This window comes from Zootermopsis nevadensis, unplaced genomic scaffold (genome assembly GCF_977971745.1).
Source record: "Zootermopsis nevadensis isolate Lab colony 2312 unplaced genomic scaffold, Znev_1.0 Znev_ptg000021l, whole genome shotgun sequence".
NCBI classification, from domain to species: Eukaryota; Metazoa; Arthropoda; class Insecta; order Blattodea; family Termopsidae; genus Zootermopsis; species Zootermopsis nevadensis.
The window spans coordinates 3,233,975-3,256,762 of record NW_028259153.1 but is presented as its reverse complement, the minus strand read 5'-3'; the positions used below and the strand labels follow the sequence as shown (position 1 = coordinate 3,256,762).

General features: G+C 36.4%; 1 long non-coding RNA gene across 1 annotated transcript in view; it reads right to left on the bottom strand.

The window, feature by feature from the left end:
* Positions 1-11,922: 11,922 nt before the first annotated feature.
* LOC110840752 (uncharacterized) overlaps positions 11,923-22,788 on the bottom strand; it is a 68,572-nt gene continuing 57,706 nt past the window's right edge. The window contains exons 2-3 of the long non-coding RNA XR_015536126.1: positions 12,852-12,941; positions 11,923-12,202 (exon numbers count right to left, since the gene is read on the bottom strand). This is a non-coding gene — a long non-coding RNA (uncharacterized LOC110840752). The remainder of the gene's footprint in view (positions 12,203-12,851; positions 12,942-22,788) is intronic.

Genomic DNA, 22,788 nt, shown 5'->3' with positions numbered 1-22,788 from the left:
GTAATACAAGAATGTTCGAGCAAAAATGTGTATCGCTCAAATTTATATTGTACTTTTATAGAGACAATTAGTTTCCTCAAGTTTTATGAGTCCTGAAACCTTGTTTTGAGTAGCTTCCAGCTGTTACTTTACCCCAAACTATTATGCATTACATGATTCTGTTTATTAATTTATTTTCCCTCTGAATGTAATAATTCATTTCTGAGGTTTCCATTATCTTAAAATATAATCATTAAATAATATACGAAATTGTTCCAGATCATTAAGATAAATTACTCTTATTTTTAAACATGAAATTTTAACATTTCTACTTCGCCAATTTTTTCACTTACCCATGTTCATCTGTAATCCGTATTTAAAAGCGCAAACTGTGTCGGAATCGAGCAATTTTAAAATATTTTCGCATAATTATCTTACGAACGTATGTGTCACCAGATTTCGTGGTTATTGAATAAAGTTGCTCGTGGTTCTATTTACATTCCTCTTAAGTAGTAGAGTCTTTTAAGACACTTCGCTAAAAATTTTTTACTTACGTACATTCATAATCACCAATTTACCTTCTGTTAGATCTAACTCTCGTACGAAAAATAATCCACTTTACTGATAATACAGACATAATTCCAATCAGATGGTTGTATCTATTAAACTCCTGGCCTTCCCATCTCAACCCATTATGTCGTTGGTTTTAATTATTACTAAGGACATAGATATATGTGCTTTGCTCAATTTAATTAAAGCTTTTCATCCTAAAACCTGTTACTAATTTTCAACCGTCGAGAGTGTCTCCACCATGAGAAACACTGAGACGCCATTCTATACGAAAATGGCTGGGTTGTTGCGCCATATAGTCGCCCTGATAATAAAAGTACCAAGCAAACCCCTCATCCCCCCATGAAAAAGTCAGTAAACATCTACCAGACCACACAGTACAACCCAGAAGACAGACATCTTCTTACATGTCACCTGAAATATCAGCCATTCTTCATGGTCAGAGCAAGTCAGTTCAGCTGCTAATAATTACGATAATTATACCAATATGACTGTAGGAAAGAAATACAAAGATAACTGATCATATATATACGAGGTGCGATCGGAAAGTTTCAAGACTGCGCCTATAAAAACCCGTACACTTATCTCAGGTATTAAATTCATCCATCACCCTCGAAGTAGTTCCCCTGGCAGTGAACACAACGATCCCAGCGACGCTGCCAAGCCTGGAAGCATCCCTGGAAATCTTTCTTTGTCAGCCTGTCAAGCACCATCTGCGATTCTGCCTGAATCTCTTCTATCGTCTCAAATCTCCTTCCCTTTAGCTGAATTTTCATATATACCTACATAAGAGTCAATCATTTTATAGAATAATGCTGTGTTGACTTACGGGTGCATTTTCAAGTACGAGATTTAACCACCTAACTCTTCTTAATAAAAGTGAAACTTATTAACACGATTACTAGATGAAATAGATTTTGATCTTAAAATGAAGAAGTTTGTCAGAGATCAGCATTTTCCTTCTTCTGAATCTGAAGACAAAACGTTTAACATTACCCTGCAACGTCACTTCTACTCGTCTTCAAACCTGGAACCAGGTAGATCCGTCTCACTCCGCATTCCTATCGTCAGCCTTCAGCTACCTGAACCGTACCCCGTAAATTACCTCTGTCCACTCACGTGTTAATTCACCTTTGCCACCCCCATCGCTTTGTGTCATGTTGAATGAAAGCTGACCTCGCCCTCGCTTTGGCTTCCTCTCCATCTCACTTCAACATATTACAACTAAAAGACCGACCCCTTGATCCACGATAATGCTCCAAAAATTAGGTTTGATTTGGAATTAAACTGGGTTACATTCAGACCAGAAAGGCAACTTGGCGTTCACCGTCACAGGGGGGAATTGTTTTGATTGATGGCAACGCTTTAGGAAGCTTTGTATTGGTCTGTTTTCTGTGTTCTGTGAGCGGTAGCCTGTTTTGGGACTGACAAATAACACGTTTTGGGAGTAGCGTTTCCATGAAACTGCTAATACGGTACTGGGAATTCATAATCAGTTACGTTGTGTAATCAGTACTAAAACTGATACACATAGTCAACATTCATATGAAAATCACGTTTAATATTAAACGAAGTTTACAAGTTCATCGTAAAAATCTTGCTTTAAGTACCACGCTGTAATAGGTATATATCGCCAATATTAAGAATTCTCTGTGTTGAAATATGTTCTAAAATAACTATCTTAATTTTAAATTTTAAATTGTGATTAGACGGACAAGATTAATTAATTAAATATATATTTTCACAATATGACGCAACTCTATCATCTTAAGCCAATATTTTAAAAGTTTAGCCTGGTTCCAGATATTGAATAATTAATTTTTGTCTCTTTAAAAAAATTTATTTATTTATTTAAGCATATTGCCAACAGGGGAGATTATAAAATTTTCTCCGAGGATAGGATTTTGAACTGGACAGTATACGGGAGGAAGTGGTCGTAGCCTACTATAAGGCAGGTCCTAATATCCCGGAACTTGCATGGAGGGACCTACGAAAGACACAGAAAGCCTCAGTCAGGATGGCCATATTCCGGGCCAAGATTTGGAACCGATAAAGACATAATGAACAGCGTATGCTACTGGTTTGATTGATTGGCCGCAGGAAGTAATTAATAACTGTGCCCTACTCCCGAACACGTCATTATAAAAAATAATAAATTGTAATCCATCTATTAATAACATTCTCAAACGGGCCATATCATTGGTTTAAATTAATAGTCAAACTAACGCTCAGTACTGAAAACATACACGAATAAATCTTCCTCTGTAATCCTTTATGGCTTTGCACCCTTTAAACTGAACAGAATGCTGCATTTCGAGTTGGCCTTCGTAATCCGAACGGCACAAATCGTTAAATAAAGTTTTATTTTATATATTTACTCTTGATTCCCTATAATCACTCTTTACCAAGGCACAAAGAATATTACAACAATAAACTTATATTTCTGAAATTGCTTTTAAAAAATATGGTTTTACCGCTAGATTGGATATTTGGTGTAACAATTCTGTTATTGTAAATTTTCACATATATTCCAACATAAGCTACTCTGCTGCTCAGGGTTGTTCTCTATAACATTAACACCTCACCCCTACCCCTTCTCTTCGAACATCTACAGTATCAGATATACCAAAATGTCCTTACATGAATATTAAACTATCCAAAATATCTTCAGCATTTTGTGTTTCCTTAACGTCTAAAGCTTTATTTCTCACCAATTAGAAATGTTACTCACTGTAATTTTAAATGTAAGTAGACTTAAATTTCTTTTCTAAAATTAACATTTTATATTTCTGTTGTTGTATTGTTACTTTTAATTTCAAACAACGTAGTTTTTTCAAATAACTATTTTTGCGTTATTATTTTTATTATTATTTTATTATATTACTATTTCTCAAAATTCTTATGGTTGTAATTATAGTTTTGTTCGTCAGTTTTCTTTGTGTAGTAAATCATTTAATTTTAAATTTTATTTAAATTAATATCATTCGTCCTTACTGGCTCTGGGACCTATCCAACGGACACCAAAAGACTCTTCCCATTGGTACAGATGCCGGAAGGTACCAAAATGCTTGGAACTTTGTCTTAAAAATCCTCCCACCCCGCGGGATCTATCAATATTGAAGCGTATGGGCTATTGTTATTTCATTGCTGGACTGCATTAAAATGTCTCACATCACAAATTTTACAAAGTCGTCGTCATATTGGTATAGTTTAAATTAAATGCATTTAAATATCATGACCTGAGGTTCATGAGAATCCGTCTCTTCGTCGAATAAAATCACGCAAAGACAGGAACAAACATACGTTATTTTCCTACACAGCAGAAGTTCTTGAACATATAGAGCATGCTATCCTCCAAGTAATTAAATATTTACAGATTAGCAGGAATTAGTGGGTCTGTGCGCTATTTAAGCTATTGTAATTTCTCACAACCATTAACTCTAGCGAATCGCATTGTCTCCATGTTTGTAATTCCTGAAGAAAAAAAATTAGAAACCTTACAGGCATAATTATGTTTTAGTTCAGTATTAATTACACATAAATCACCATAACCTTGGTTGGCACATTAATAATCGCTAAATACATATTTCGAACAGCCGCCATGTTATTTAATTTTTACAAAAATTATCTTAATAGAAGACAAAGGTTTTGAAGATTTATTAACACGGAATTTTAGTCACATATACTTAGTGCTTTATACGTTCTTCAGCCTAAAACTCCTTGCATTTTCTCATCGAAGAAGATGGTGCAAGGTGGCTGGAGATATGAGTCCATAACGATTAATTAAATATTCAGTGACTGATAAATCTCTTCTTTATTCCTAATAGAAAACTCAAATTAAGGGATTAGAAAAAGGTTGTTTAGGTCATATGGGCATAAATCAAATGAAAGAATAGAAAATTATAAAATAATAAGCTTCATTATTTGTAATTTTAATTATATTTAATTAGGTTATGTTAAATCAAGGAAGACTAAATGAGCTATATTGGAATGGTGATGAAGTTCATTTACAAGGTAGTATATTTGCGTCATATTGTGAATTAAGTTAATATTTTAATATTTTCCGTCAAATCACAATTTTTAATAAGATAATAAAATATATAATATTTAAAATATCATTTCAGGTTCCGCATCGAATGATCGATTTACAAATTGGAACGTCTCTTACGACATGTTTCGGTTATATTTAACCGTCCTCAGGTATAAATTAGATTGGTAAATTTAAAACTCGAAATACAATCCTTTTACAATGTTATGCAGTTTATTGAAATGTTCTTATCAGATTACTCTTATAAATTAGAACGAAGGTTATTGTTTTTTATGTGGCGTGGTTCATCTGATGTTCAATATTAGTCTGTAATGCAATGATTTAAAGAAAAATATTAATAAATATGGAGTATACAGTTTTAATCACAGAATCTGGTGGGAAGAAACTAATTGATAGACATAGTTGGGGGATAATATTATAATAGATCTTACAGGAATAGGGGGCGCACGGAGGGTGCTTGAGAACACGGTTCCATAAAGCCAGAATGTGATTATTAACTTAATTAAATAGGACTTACTTCTTACTGTTAACAGTTCAGTGGCTTTTATACGTGATTTACATTTTTTCTTACATTTACTCTTATCATAATATGACTAGACGCCAATTTCTGTCTTAAAACTAGTACCCCTGATTTATAGGATACGTTTATAAAATTATTTGTAAATTCCTTTCGTGACAGAAAACCATGGAAATATTTATGAAAATATTTCACTGCCGATGCCACATGGTATGTACATTTCTGCGTGCTTACGAACCGCTGGATAACTCACGGATATTTTAATTGATTTAGCTCGTTATATCTGGCTAAAATGGTGAACGCGCATCGCCTGATTGATCCTGAGGCGATTAGTTCTAATGGACGAGTAATTACTGGCTGAAGATTAACATGCTCCCATACGTAATTAGCTCCGACGGGTTTTTGGCACCAGATGATGATTACCACCACAGGAGTAAATATACACAGTTTGTTGTCGTGATTTCAGTATTGACTGCTCTAAGGTTCTATAATCAATGCGTATAACATCCCGTGCTTACACACCGGTCCCTCAAAACTCCCCGCTGCGCCCAAAATACACTGACAGAGTAACTAGAGGCGATGGTGAACGCTGATGATTAAAGCAGGATTGTGATTGGTGGACATCGCTTTTGCCACAGAACTGGGTGAAACTTTGCAAAAAGCACAGCCAGGAAGACCAACACTGACAAACTGAAATTAGACAGGATTATGTCTACATAAATTTCTGCCTCTGTTTTTATCCGATTCAAAAATTACTCGCAATTATAATTTTATTAAAATTTTATTTATTTGTATGACCCGGTGTAGCTCAGTGAGTATACGGGCTGGACGACCGGGGTTCGATCCCCGACGGGGGCAGAGGATTTTTCCTCTAGCCTCTGGGGCCCACCCAGCCTCCTCTACAATGGGTACCGGGGTCCTTTCCCGGGGGTAAAGCCGGCCGGGGCGTGATGCTGACCACTCACCCCCATCTAGTGCCGAGGTCAAGAATGAGTGTGAGCTATACCATCTCTCCCCCCAAGCGCCTACATGGCGTATAGTGGGACAGATTTATTTTAATTTTAATTTATTTGAAGTAAACAGTTTTCTGAATATTATCCATCGTCCAATAAATAAAATCCACGACGTTTCGGAGATGGGACTCTATCTCCGCCTTCTGGTAGACCTACGCAGTTAGGCCCAATTGATAGAGATAATCCCTGTCTCCGGACCAACTGAGTACATCTACCTGAGGATGAAGATAGTCACATCTCCGAAACGTCGTAAATTTTATTGATTTTATTTATTTGACGATGGATAATATAAAGAAAACTGTTTACTTCAACAACGCAAAAGTCACAAAAGTTTTAGAATTTAATTTATTCCTTTATAACTTTCACAGTTTTTTCACTTTTTTATATTGTCTTCCTGCTTCTCGTTAAATTTAGTCTTGCGCTCAACAAGTTCTCCCGTCAAAATACAAAAATCTTCTCTTCCGTGGTATCCGCATATCGACAATCTCTCTAAGCCTACTTCAAGGGTCGAAACAGATTATAATCAGAAGGTGCGAGGTCTGGACTTTACGGTGAGAGGTCGAGGGCTTCAAATTTCAGTTTCTGATTGGTTTCCCTGGTATAGACAACAGAATGAGAGGGCAGGACACCATTCGACAATCTTCCTCCTTGCTTTTTTTTTTCGCGAATATGTGGCTTCAGTTCGTTTCGCAGTATGTCACAATATCCTAAACGTGTTACTGCGGTTTCCCTCTCTTGATAACCTCTCGAAGCCTTGCAACCTCTGGGACCTCCACTGATTTCATTTTAGATAGGCTCGCCTGTAATATATCTCAGGGGTACTGTAATCAAAACATCGTATTCACGCACAAATAATTTAGAATAAATCAAAAGCATTTTAAATCATTCGTATAATAATTTGAATTGAAATCTTTAAGTGTCTTCAGATTAGAATTTAGCAACAGTTTAAAGGCCAGTGTCCACATTCACCACATCAACTTTCGTGCCACCGAATTGTACAGAAGACGGCGACAATTTATCGAAAATTATTGACATTGGATTTCAGCTATGGGACAGGAAGAGCCATAGGTCATAATGTCATATTATATAATGAGGAGGCCTAATTTTCGATATGTTCAATGTTAGTAATAAGAGAGATTTTGACTGTTGTAGGATTTGAGCTTGTGAGATGAATGAATTTTCTAATATTTTTCATAATTTCACGAGCTTGTACATGCGTGTTTGTATTAATACCGGCAAGTTCTCGGTGTAATGATAATTAACATGGAAAGTATTAAAAAAGAATGACAATGATTTTCTTATCGGGATTTCTTGATGATTGTAGAACATTTCCGATTGTTTGGTTAGTAAATTTAAGCATTGGAAAATATCAATTTAAAGGTAAGGGATACGTAATTCTAGTCAGATAATTAAAAAAATAGTGGTGATAAACAAATTCTAGCTAAGCATACTGAATCACTTCCTCAAAATAAATTAAATGTGTTTAAAAATTACTTTACGTAAACTTTTTGAGATTTGTTTAGCGAATGAATATTACACAAGCGGCTGATATAGTGAGTAGGGTAGCCAAATTTGTGCAATAACCTGTTTGAGCATGCGGGCTGGTTTCGAGTATGGGCACCTATTTTATATTTTATTGTTCTATTTTTAAGACGCCTCATCATTATCAAAGATTAGAGACAAACGAAATTTTAATCTGCCTACGGAAAGTAAATTCTCTGCACACGAAACGTATATTGTAATACATTTTATTAAAATTTATTAAAGGAAAAATGTAAAAGCACTACATTCCTCTGGAAACTTTTGAACACAGTTAAAATACCACATGACATAACTTCTCATGAGGTAATTGATATTCACACTTTATTATTTACAGGAGATAGGGTTTTACAATGTCTTGGAAATATAACTTTGATGCTGGAAATAAATCTCCGGGTAAGGTTTCTAGTTACTCGTCTTCTGATTGGTCGATCAGCCATTGTCTACAACAGTCCGCACCCGAATGATATTTTAAGTCTATCAGACTGTCGATTTCTACTCCCTTCCTTCTACATCAAGTTCAAATACAATTGAACTTTAGGCGTTCCCCCTCTCCATTCACTTCGGTACGCAATACTAAAGCAGGTGGCGAGAGGCGCTTAATTTATTCAAGAAATGTAATCTGGATTTATCTGGCTCAGGATAGGAACGAGTGGTTGACTGTCGTGAACATGGCAATGATCCTTCGGGTTCCATGAATAATCCGAGAAAGGATTCAGCTCCACGAAGTAAGGTAATTCAGTTAGAAATAAGCCGACAAATTTTTAGGGCAAGAACTCAATGGTTTTAACACATATTCAGCTCACTGCTAAACCTGTTTTGTCTACTTCTAAAACCAGTTACTCTGACAACTATTTAAATATTAGAATCCCATGTTCTGCATGGTTTTCCCACGAAACTTGCAAACTCTCCCTTCTTACCCCTACGCGGCGCGCGTCGAGATGCACGGGCATTGAACAGTAACTTTTGTTAGTGACAGCTTTCACTCGGGATGCCGTCTTTTAACTTAAATGTTAACTAATTGACTAACTCCATGAAACTCAGCCTTTAATTGGAATCTAATAGAAAGCTGAGCTAGCCAAGAAATTGCCCGCCTTTCATACAAACTAGACTGTTATAGGATTTGAGACTTTCGCGGCGAGTACAATCAATAAAATATTCTCGGGCAATCAGCCGCGTTAACTGGTTACCGTAGTAAACCGACGTTTCGGGACCCTGATGATGGGAACAGAGTTGGTTCCCGAAACGTCTGTTCATTTCAGTGTCCACAGAAATGCGGCAACAATCTCTGTCCAAGATTAATTTAATTATTTAATTAAGAACCATTTTATTATCATTCTCCCATCTATACCTATGTCCTCCGAGTGGTCTGTTCCCTGCATGCTTAACAACCAACTGCGTTTCTAAACTCCCAAATGGGCAGTGCATATTCCGTTCATTTCAGCTTTATTAATCTGATCGTCTTAATAATTTTAGGTGAAGAGGGCAAACTATGGAGTTCTTTATTATGCTAGAAAGAAATTATTACATAATACTTATATGAATATTAGATACTAACAAGTATTTATTTTTGTGTAGGGTTTGAGTGAACCAGTTTTGCTGAACAGTGAAATTAATTATAGTCTCGAAAAATCTCCATTCGATTTTCGGCAAGGATCGAATTTTTATTTTTAGAATGTTACGATTTCCACTGACAGCCATCAATACATAAACTGGATAAGGATGACGAGTGGTTCAATGATTTGTCGCGTAATGTTCTGTGACTTCAGCGTTTGGAGGTCGATTACAGTCGAACTCGCAAGAGAATAAAACAGCTTGCCTGATATTGAATGACGCAACTACAATCACGAGATATTCAGTATTACGGAACACCTATCTCCGACAAGTTTGTCTAATTTTTGGGTAGTGCCGAGGTTACAAATGCGTGGAGTTTTACCCTCACGTACGTATTCGTGTATGTGGTCCGAAGCTGAGACGAGGGGGCGGTTTTATTATGGGGTGTAAATATTGGAGAACTTCAAAATATCGTCCACCCAGAGGTAAAGTTGTGAATTTGCAAAAAGTGACAATTTTCATAAAAGGCAAAATTATTTTCTTTGTAGAATGAAAGATAATTCTTTCTTTACAGTTTCCGCGTAATCAGCGAGAAGTACATTCTACAGCCGGTTAAGCAAAAATTACTTTAAAACAACCGTTTATGTTGACGGTATCTTATATTAAACCCTTACTAACATGTAGTAGCTTTCCATGTTTATATGAGAACCGATTTTTATTTTATTTTTATTTGTAGTGTTCTGTCTGACGACAGGTCCATATGAACAGGATCCTTCCATCCTTTTCTCGGACTGGGACCTGTTGATATACGTTCTTGGCAGATGATCCAGAAGTGGTTTGCCATTGCCTTCTTCTGTGTGTGAATGGAGTAATTGTTGGGATGCCACGGAGGAAAACTCTGTGTTGCCTAGACCACGGCCTTGCCCAACACAGGTTATAAATTCGGGCACCGCCGGGAATCGAACCCGAGACCTCAGGATTACAAGGCCAGCGTTCTAACCGCTAGACCACCTCATCTTATTATTATTTAGTGTTCTGTCTGAGGACAGGTCCATATGAACAGGATCCTTCCATCCTTCTCTCGGACTGGGACCTGTTGATATACGTTCTTGGCAGATGATCCAGAAGTGGTTTGCCATTGCCTTCTTCTGTGTGTGAATGGAGTAATTGTTGGGATGCCACGGAGGAAAACTCCGTGTTGCCTAGACCACGGCCTTGCCCAACACAAGTTATAAATTCGGGCACCGCCGGGAATCGAACCCGAGACCCCAGGATTACAAGGCCAGTGTTCTGACCGCTAGACTGTCAAAAATATAAGTGTTCATGAGGCCAAATGTTCGACCAGAAATTTAACTAACAACGTTCTTCAATTTTTCCTTTAAAAAGAGTCTAATTGGTTCCCTGGTGAAAGATGGCGTAGTTTGTATTTTATGTGCAGACTGTACAATTAATCGACCTTGTTCACACTCACGACATATTGGGCCCTCAATCGATCTACAGCAGTAACACATGTCGTGTCGATTGTAATTGCAAATGATGGTTTAAGCATTTGGTGACCTATCTTGAATAAACCAGACTCATCACGCCTACTGCTTCTGCATTGCATACCGAAGTGATTTTGAGTGGGAATTGGTTGAGTTTCAATTGCATTTGAACGCCGAGGACGTGGAAGAGAGGGGTTGTAAATCGACAGTCTGATGGGCGTACAATTTCATTCTGGCGCAAACTGTTGTGGACGGTGGGTGATTGATCAATCAGTGCGTCACGAGACGAGTAACGCAGAACCTTACGCGGAGATTTATTTTCAGCCACAAAGCTATGTTTCGAAGGCATTTTATTCTGCTATCATCAGTAATGACGTAAGATCTGAGGTTATCACGGCGAAATGAATATCGATCTCTCCTGATTTGTTACACCATGTAATATTTTGTCTGTGTACAAACGTTCTACGGGAACATTCTGCCTTCATCAACAGGATTAAAGATATATGGAGGCAATAAGTTCGTATGAAATGTTCGCATATTTTTTATGAATAGTAATTAAGTAACTGTCCAGTATAATAATCTAATAATTGATTTTTTATATCCTATTTTACTTGTAGGCCTATAATTAATGAAATGGCGGCATGATTATTGTTTTACGTACTTTGTGTTATTTATTTAGTGTTCTGTCTGACGACAGGTCCATATGAACAGGATCCTTCCATCCTTTTGTCGGACTGGGACCTGTTCATATACGTTCTTGGCAGATGATCCAGAAGTGATTTGCCATTGCCTTCTTCTGTGTGTGAATGGAGTAATTGTTGGGATGCCACGGATAAACCGGGGAAGCCCCCGGAGGAAAACTCCGTGTTGCCTAGACCACGGCGATGCCCAACACAAGTTATAAATTCGGGCACCGCCGGGAATCGAACCCGAGACCCCAGGATTACAAGGCCAGCGTTCTAACCGCTAGACCACCTCATCTTATTATTATTTAGTGTTCTGTCTGACGACAGGTCCATATGAACAGGATCCTTCCATCCTTTTCTCGGACTGGGACCTGTTCATATACGTTCTTGGCAGATGATCCAGAAGTGGTTTGCCATTGCCTTCTTCTGTGTGTGAATGGAGTAATTGTTGGGATGCCACGGAGGAAAATTCCGTGTTGCCTAGACCACGGCCTTGCCCAACACAAGTTATAAATTCTGGCACCGCCGGTAATCGAACTGAAAAGGTTTGAAACTCTTTCATGTTTTTGTCAGAGTTCCTCTGACATCTTCGGCTCTTTGTGTTATATTAAGACAGCAGCTTCGGTTTTCGTTCGTTCTGCCCAGATGTTATAGTCATTTCTTCTGATAGTCTTTTTACTGTCGCCATATTGATATTCGCTAGTCTCATTTATTCTGTAATATGTTCACTACGTTTATGACTCGGGAGGAAATACTTTTCTGTCATTTTCATTCTTCTATCTTGTTATTATGTTAACGCTCAGCATTCGGATCTAAATAAAGGCACAGATATGGTGATTAGTGAGGCTTTATTTACCATATCTTAATTTGCACGTTTAATTCCACAGAACTATTCAAATCTAAAAAAAAAAATTATTTCTAACAAGCGGTGTGCAGAATATAGACCTAATATCGCCTAAATTTCGTCTTAGTAAACGAGTTCAAATTATTGTTATCGTCACTAGTAAGCAGTTTAAATTTTATTTGAAGAAATTTCTAAAATATTTCTTTACCTTGCAACTGTGTTTTATGAAATAAAATTATACGCGCTGTGCTCTCTAGATCAGAACTCAAGACGATAAGTGTCAGGCTAGGTACTAGTATGATAAGTTGGCGACACTAAGTTTATTATTGAACTATGTATCATAGCCTATTATAGTCTTATTAACCTTAGTTTGTGAGCAATAACACATTTCATAGAGCACTGCATTTTCGTCACCCTATTACGTATCTTAGGTTAAGTTGACGATTTAACAATAATCATATTTAAATAAATCCGCCGGTTCATATCAGATTCAGGCCCTGTGCTACCACGTTTCGCACTGAAACTAGTCTTCATCTGGTTGCAAATATATCACAGTTACCTTTACGTCTCTTTTGCATTTAAACCTGTCTTAAAATTTAACTTTTTCCTTAACTTACTTATTTTTTCCAGTGAATACTTTACTGAAGAGCTTAATTCTTCCTTATCTGGTCGTTTTGCCATCGTGCGCTTACCCAGTCACGTATGATCTAAATCAATAAATGAAATTAATATATTCATTATGTTCCATACAATTTATTTGTTAGATGCGAATAGTGGAAATTAAGCTTTTCATATTGAATGTGATATTAAAGTGAATTCATGAAGGTTTGCGTGATATCTCTTTCATCAAAACATAAAATTGCATCCGCATTAACAAATAGCTCCTTACTTTGAATGTAGTATTTGAACACAGTACATCTATCGTAACCTGGTTTCAAATTTTGCCAAATATTTCTACTAATAAATTAAACTTTCAAATGTTACCTCGCACGCCAACATTTGAAACAACACCACTTTACCATCTTACCCAATTTCCACATGTATTCATTTCTAAATGTATTCTGTCGTACTAAGCAGAGAGAGATCTTGTATAAATACGAGGTGCGATCGGAAAGTTTCAAGACTGCGCGTATAAAAACCCGTACACTTATCTCAGGTATTAAATTCATCCATCACCCTCGAAGTAGTTCCCCTGGGAGTGAACACAATGATCCCAGCGCCGCTGCCAAGCCTGGAAGCATCCCTGGAAATCTTTCTTTGTCAGCCTGTCAAGCCTTCCAGGCTTGGCAGCGGCGCTGGGATCGTTGTGTTCACTCCCAGGGGAACTACTTCGAGGGTGATGGATGAATTTAATACCTGAGATAAGTGTACGGGTTTTTATACGCGCAGTCTGGAAACCTTCCGATCGCACCTCGTATATGCTTGGAGTGAAAGGTTCCATTCTTCTACAGAAACCGGCGATTATGATCGACACTTTCCGTGGTATTCCTCAGTTAAATACTAGGTCAGTACCAGTAGGCCAAGTCAGTTTACAATTCTTCTTTCAGTAATCTATATTTTACAAAGTCTAATTAAATAACTCAAGCATTAATCATTATAATTTCTCCCACTTGAACATATTCTTCGCCAACAACATCCAAATCTTATCTTATCTTCTCTTCTCCTTTCAGTATGACAAAACTTTTTAAGTAGACAAAATATATGATTAGTGGAAAGATACAAAGGAGATCGGACTGGTGTTTGTGATACAAGTTCTGAGCGGTAATCAACTACGTCATGTTTTGAGGTAAAAAAGTAGATCGATCAGCGTATCCGGGACAACCTAACATCAATCACTGATGAAAGTACACGTGGAATAAGCACCAGTCGTGGGAAGGAGAGATACAAAATTGGCTAATGGATCAGCAGAAAGCGTGGATTCAGGAGAGATCGAGCACTTTTACCAACTGTGCTGAAAATCATGTCCATAGAGTAAAATATAAACATTTAAATACTGTGCGATCTTTCGTCAAAACAAAACTTTTCTGTAATTTATTACGTGTTTTTTTTTTTTAAATTTAATATATATTAGTTTCATTCTATCGTGTGACAAAGTTAAAATATCTGGGAACAACAATAACAAATCAAAATGATATCCACGACGAGATTAGGAGGAGAATAAATTCTGGAAATGCTTGCTACCTAAAAATTAAAATATACAAAACAATAATTTTGCCTGTTATTTTGTATGGGTGCGAAACACGGTCTCTCATTCTGAGGGTGGAACATAGATTGCAGGTGTTGAGGAGGATATTTTGGCCTAGGAGAGAAGACGATGGGGCGTGGAGAAAACTGCATAATGACGAACTTAAAAATCTGTACACCTCCCCCAGTATTGTCAGGGTGATTAAGTCGAGAAGAATGAGATGGGCTTTGCATGTAGCGCGCATGGATGGGACAAGAGGTGTGCACCGGGTACTGGTTGGGAAGCCTGAGGGGAAGAGACCTCTGGAGAGACCTAGATGTAGATGGGAGGATAATGTCAGGCGGGATCTATGGGAGATAGGAGTTGAAGGAGACTGGATTTTGTTGGCCCAGGACAGGGTCCGGTGGAGGGCTTTGGTTAGTTCGGTGATGAACCTTCGGGTTTCTTAAGCCATCTCAGTTGGTTGGGTCCACTATTTGGAAAGCCTGAGGGGAAGAGACCCCTGGGGAGACCTAGACGTAGATGGGAGGATAATTTCAGACGGGATCTATGGGAGATAGGAGTTGAAGGAGACTGGATTTTGTTGGCCCAGGACAGGGTCCGGTGGAGGGCTTTAGTTAGTTCGGTGATGAACCTTCGGGTTCCGTAAGCCATCTGGTTGGTTGGGTCCACTATTTGAGAAGCCTGAGGGGAAGAGACCTCTGGAGAGACCTAGATGTAGATGGGAGGATAATGTCAGGCGGGATCTATGGGAGATGGAAGTTGAAGGAGACTGGATTTTGTTGGTCCAGGACAGGGTCCGATGGAGGGCTTTGGTTAGTTCGGTGATGAACCCCCGGCTTCCCTAAGCAGCTAGCTAGTTAGTTAGTTAATTGTGTCGGACATGTAGTTTATTCATTTAATTTTACTGAGAACGGAACTATGAATAATGTTTGTACTGCCCGAAACATCTCGTCGTATCACATCTCATCTTGCACCCGGGATACAGGTTTTGCTTGCGTCACGCCAGGGCGTCATCCTACCACGCACATGCATCGCGTTTATTGAAAACCCCACCCCACCACCTGCACGACCCCAAAGCCATTTCCTATATATTTTTATATTGCATTTTCATGCAGTATTTTTCTTGCTGTCTCTATCAGCACCGTCTAATAAAAACTCGAAGCCATTGTGGAGAAATGCTCGTCTTCATGATGGTTTCTATCTATACATTAGGCTTCTGCGTTTTTGTTACCAGTAAAATGTATGTGTAAAATATCATATAATCGCGTATTAAGGGAAACTCAGGGTTTGTTAAAAAAAAGTACTGACCACACATTTTGTATTTTGTGTAGGCCAGCAAAAGTCAGTACTTCTTAATATGAGATTGGGCTTCTGAAATAAAATGTATAGAACTGAGAACAGATTTCAGATTCACACGACATAGAGAATAAACGAATATTTTCTAGGTTGTTCCGACATTTAGTCTGACAGAAGTTAATGGAAGTTTCAGATATGCTTGCTGCCTTCATCAGGGCTCCCTGATAATTAAGTCATCAAGTACATCCGAAACGTCGGTAAAATTATGTCAGACTCCACGGCGCCCCATTTCATAAAACAACCATCTTCAAATGTATGGACCACTCTGTCGACTTTCCTACCTATATGATAATTGATATCAATATTGACTTTGTATTTTTTACGTATAGTTTTAAGTGTCATGACCGGATGCCATCAAATACGAATTTGAAAATATGTTTAACATAATGCTGAAGAGATCTAGTTTTATTAGTGATAGATCTACTCTTGCACTTATATACGATATTTGACCAATCCTAAATATCAAAATTTTAAGGCTGTTTTAGTGATTTTTATAACTTTATTTTTCATTAACTATAAAAATTTCATAAAGTTTCAGGAGATTTTTTTACGATTTTTAGACCTACATATTTTGTCTAAAAAACCTGTTTCAAAGGGGATTAGATGATCGAGACACGGGGAGATGGGAAATAATGACAAAATTTTGGTCGCAAAGCCTGAAGCTAAGAGACCATTCGGTAAATAATACATTTTAGTATCAATATGGATCTTAGAGAAATAGGATTTGGTGTCTATATTAATTTCATGTGGCTCCAGATATGGAATAATCGCGGTCTTTTATTAATGATTACGTCAACTAAAAGCCGGGTTCTATATTATGCGAAGAATTTCTCGATCAGCTGAAATTCTCGAAACGGGTTCAGCACCAATGTTCTAGAAATTTTGTGGAACGCATTCACTTGGAAAAGTAATATCCAGCTATATCTTAAAGACTAAGATTCTATTAATGTATACTGGATTGTATCGCCTGAATCAGCTGTATTCACCCTTGAGATTCTAATTCCCGAAGATAGTTTAGTCAGTTGACTGTGTGCATAGATGTTTACCCTCTATAAATTATTATGCCTTGAAGTCTTTAACTTAAATATTTCAATATACTCGCTATTCGACTTAATTCTTCTGTGTATCACGCGCACTAATTACCGTCAATTCTGCATTAGATCTTTTGTAAACTATTTACATGTCTTATTTTTAAATGTCACACATTTTTAAAGTGTTTGCCCACGATAATTTGTGTTTAGGAGTGATTTGCTTTGACAGGTAGACCAGCGTTTCTGACAATACGACGTAATGTCCACAGTCCTTGAAAGCAAATATTGGAATAGGAAATTTCTATGAAACTACTTCGACGCGTCTGTATTAGGTAAGTGTCGTGGTACTTTATATCTTCATCAGAGAGTCTACTTTCAACTAACATTCATAAGCTTTTTGGACATTATGACCTAAGCAATGAGTATTATTCATCATTCCAGAATCTTGGATGTAATTAAACTTCGTATTGCGTCAGGAAGGAACGCCTCAAAGCTTGCACCGAAATAGTTTCAGTATAACGGTACCAGACACGTAAAACAAAATTAAGTGTGAAAAGTTCTGGTCATTAGTAAGATTTTGGGTTTCAAAGATGCATGTTATCTCCTTCAGCAGGGCGATAGCCATGTTAATGGGGGCCTCTGAAACGTCGAGAAACCGCGTAACAACCCAGAAGACAGCAATATTCAGTTCTAATGCTTGTAAATAGAACTCGCCAATAGTGTTTTTTTTTGTGGTGGTGATGATGTTGATGATAGTTTCCGACCTCATTATTTAATCTACAATGTTGGGAAGACTGTTATATATTTTGTAATGAACAGAAACCAGTCATTTCATATTCATGCCGTTCTTTAACTTTTGAAGGTAATCAAGATGGAATCACACATTCTTCGTTTTTTTAAGGTCTGTAGTCTAATGAGCAGTAATTTAATTAATGAATGTTATATATTAAATCTTGTCCGTCTAATCACAATAAATTCTTATTAAATATTAAAATATTAAAATAATTAACATTTTAAAATATTTAAAATATCAAATGATGTTCTTTATCGAAATATTCGATTTACATTAGACCATCATTAGACCATCATCGAATATTTCGATAAAAAACATCATTTGATATTTTAAATATTTTAAACGTTAATTATTGTAATATTTTAATATTTAATAAGAATTTATTGTGATTAGACGGACAAGATTTAATATATATTTATTATATCACAATATGACGCAACTTTACCATCTAATGAATGTTATGTAATTTCTTCAATCGACACTATACAGCGTAAAAAGTTGAAAGAGTGTTATTAAAGAAATCAATGTACTGAAATTATATTTTCCCTGAACCTGCAGAACACGAGAGAAGTGAGAATGGCACAGTTGCTAAAACTCGTTCTTGTCCTTTTCATTTCGCTCAGCCGGTGAACAAAATGGCGTAAGGTCACGTGCCTTAGCGACAGATATTTGATAATGCTCTATCGTACGGCCGTGCGCGATTCCCAATCGATAATGCAGAGAATAAGCTTGGCATTGCACAGTCAGCAGTTGTAAATCTCTTACAGGCTTCTGATTTCTACGCCACATTAGTTGAAGTAAAAAGGCAGTTGGACATCACCTATGGTCTCAGGTATTCTGCCCGAAAACGGATAAAAGAAAGAACGATTTATGATCGTACCACATCTTCTATTTATTTTCCCCTTTAACGTCCGAAATGTCTGTCAGATCGTCCAGAAACTGACGCATTTAAATATGTAAATTTGACCCTGAACATCAGATAGTTTAAATGAATCATAAAATCATGATAATAATTAAACATTAATTCCACAGAAAATAAACGTCTGACTACAAACAAACAACTCACCATGAAAATAGAAAATCTACAAACAAACCACAAATAAATATAATACATTGCATTAAAATATCTAATAATTTTAAAATATTTTAAAATTGATATAAACCTGAAGATGAGGTATTATCCATCGAAACATGTCGTTTAATAAATAAAAAAGCGCTAAATAATGTAAAATCGTATTTACGATTAAAAGCGCCAAAATATAATATTTTATACTACATAATGTTTTAATATTATATAATTTTAACAACATCATTTAATTACAACGTTTGTGTATGGACTGTGAAAATAAATATAGATTGAATCAAACACAAACATGACGCATTTAAGCTACAAAAAAAAAAATCAAATCTTAAAATTTATCTCTCTCAAAAATGTGAAGTCTGCTGTGCCCCTTGTGAAGCTAATAGTTAGCTAGCAGAGAAATCCACATCAAATTGTTGAACCCAAAAGTCCATTACTTTGTTTACAAATTTCGCCACTGCACTCTAAACGAATCTAGATTAATCCAATCCACATTCTCCCGCCCTGGTCCTTCAAGATTCATTACATTCATTCATATACGACTAGGTCTTGAAAGTGATCTCTTCCCAACACGTTTACAGATCAAAATTCTGTACAACATCCTTGATGTATCCGCCCACTCAATCGTCATGAGTTTGACCCTGTAATAATATTTGATGGAAGTACAGATTATGAATTTCTTATTATGAAATTTTCTCCATCCTCCAATTACTTTCCGCCTCCTTGGTCCAAATGTTTTCCTCAGCTCACTCTTTTCGAACATCAACTTATTATTATTATTCCATCTATTCACCACTTTATGGGGTACGTACTTCCATGTACCCGAGACAGACCTTGTCCCTAAGGTACATAGGGCAGCAGCTATTTCCGGGATACATTTTGTTTTTAATATGTATTACATGTATTATATAATTTTATTTTATGACAGCGTCTTTCGAATGATGTATGAAGATCCCAAAATGGAGGTCTTCTGCAGTTCCCTGATGTCGTGTTTGTCCGGGATGTTAGCCAAATATTTTCTCAGTGACCTGGAGACAATTCCTGTTGGTCCTATAACTATTGGGATTACTTTTGCTTATTATTATAGGAGAAACTGGAACCGTCTCCAGGTCACTCAAAAAATATTTGGCCAACACCCCGGACAAACACGACATACGATACTTCAGAAATCCGACATTATAGGAACATCAAACATCATTCGAAAGACGTTCACGCGAAATCTGTTTAATGTATGTAACACCTGTTAGAAAACAAAATGTGTTTGAGAAATATCTGCTGCACTAAGTACCTCAGGGGCAAAGTTTGTCTCAAGTACATAGAAATAAATATCCTGTGAAAGAGTAAAAATATGTAATAATAATAATAACTCGGTTTAAAAAATGTTAATACTTGGTTTAAGGATCTTTAAGGTAACAGCAGTTTATTTACCTTGACATGCAAGATCATGAGATGATAAAGTTGCGTCATATTGTGATAGAGATATATTTGTTTAAATATTGTCAGTCTAATCACAATAAAATTCCTATTAAATATTAAAATATTACCATAATTAACATTTAAATATTTAAAATATATTAAATGATATTCTCTAACAAAATGTTCGATTTACATTAGAATATCACTTTTTACACGACATGTTTCAGTTCTAAAAGAACCATCTTCAGGTGTATAAAATTATATAAACTTAAATATAATTTCTTAAATGCAACTTTTTAGTCTTAATTGATTTTGAAGCAATTTTCGTGTGCTGTCCAGTAATACGTTCTAAGCCGTCCCGATCACCTGACTCTTCTGGAATGTATTTAGAGTGTTTTAGAAGCCTTATTTAGGCTTAAACTCTATGACAGATTAAAACAAAACACAGTCGCCTTTCTAATGCATAGGTTAAACGTTATTGGGCGAGATGTGTAACCAACAAGTGACATGAGAAATGCATACAAAAATGTGTTCGGAAATCCTGAAGAGAAAATACTACTTGGAAGACTTAGGCCAAAATGGGATGATAATATTAGTATAATTGTTAATAATGCAGGGTGTGAAGGTACAGGTTGGATTCATCTGGCTCAGAATAGGGACCAGTGGTGAGCTCTTGTAAACATGATAATGAACCTTTAGCTTCTAAACCAGCTGAGCGACTACTAGCTTCTAAAAAGACTACTGCTTGACGTGTGAATAGAAGTAATGTAAAATGAACAAAAAAACAAAAGGTAATTCCCATTAAAAATAAGTACAAAAGTCTAAACACTGTAAAAGAAATTGTAACAAAACAGTCAGGGTGATTAAGTCGAGAAGAATGAGATGGGCTGGGCATGTAGCGCGCATGGTTGGGACTAGAAGTGTATACCAGATGTTGGTCGGGAAGCCTGAGGGGAAGAGACCACTGGGGAGACCTAGACATAGATGAGATGATGTCACGCGATGTCTATGGGAGATAGGAGTTGAAGGAGATTGGATTTTGTTAGCCCAGTTAAGGGTCCGGTGGAGAGTTTTGGTTAATTCGGTTATAAACTTTCGGTTTCCTTAAGCCAGCTAGCTAGTTAGCCTGAGTACTGTACATATACCACTTCTGTCTCAAGACTTAATTGATATTCCCTGTAATAAATTGGAACAATTTATATTTCTCGTCACGCAGAATTCAGATTAATAGAATTATAAATATTGCTATAACATATGTCATGTGTAGTAATTATCAGTTTCCGACTGGGTTGAAATGAGAGATTTCCTGTGTGAGTTACTGCTATTACGTACATGAAATATGTCATTATTCCCGTAATTTATCGACGATTCAGCATTTAAGTTGCAGTCATCGTTAAACAAGACACGCACGTTGCATGGTTTCTTTCAGGTATCCAGCGGCAACCGTCAATTTTTTATTCACAGGCAATGTTTATAGCTATACGTGTCTGTTATGAATAAATTATTATAATGGTTACCATAGTAACACTGTTAAGGGACTTTCGACCTTGTTGTTTACATTATTGATCTTAAAACCACTGCCTCCAATTTCTGGCTAAAACAGCTGTCATTATCCATAGATTTTCTTTTCATCGCTTACAGTTCTTGGCGATTACTAAAATGAAAAGTAGAAGTATATTAGTTTCTTTAAAGTTAAAGATTCGAACCGACATCAGTTCAGATTAAAAAGGAAGCTGGCGATCGAATTATCCTATTTGGAGTATGAGCCTTGCTTCTGGAAGACAGTGAGACAGAACCTAATATTTTGAGAAAAAAAGATATCGTGGACTAATGATTTCCGTGTTTCTGTAATAGGTAAAAATATCATCATGAAGGATAAAACAGTCTGTTGATATTACTGAATAGTACAAACATTATATGAAGAGACAGAGCTTTTGGTACATATAGGGTACAGAAATGTTATCTATACGCTGCAATTTACAGAATTTCAGTTGAAATTTAGTATTATAACCAACCACAAAATGCTCCTGCAATTACTTTTCTAGCAGTTGGTATGACAGCAGTTTCAATAATTTATAGTTGAGAGCAAGAAACTGGCCATTATAATGTTTTTTAGCCACAAACTGGAATTGGGCGTCCTATTATGTTAGGCCTGCTACCGGGAAGGAATAATTTACACGAACTTAAGGGTTTAAAAGAAACAGAGAAACAAAGATATTAGACTAGAGCAAAATGGGGAACAAGGACTTTAAGATTAAATTGAAAGAACACTAGGTAATCGAAGAGAAATTATAATGTGAGTGTCATAGTTTAGCTTTGCATTTACTCTAATTTTGTAAGAATTTTGTAGCTTTTATTGGAAATTTACAAGTTCCGTGTTTTTCGTAAATAAAAGTGTAGTTATCCACATGTAAACCAGTATTAAAATTTGTTATACCTTGGAACTAAATTAATTTCAGTTCTGCGTTATCTTACAATAAATTATACAACAGTTATCTGAATTGAATTTAAATATTTGTATTGGTCAGTATGAACAAAAGGCAATCCACTTAAAATTAAACAGTGTCATAACAAATTAGATTTTGATAGCAGGAACTTCTAACTGCGTGAAGCAGAATTCTTCTTGAAAGCAGAGAGTCACAAAACTATTCTGAATGATTCCCACTTTTTATGGAACCCGAATTTTTAA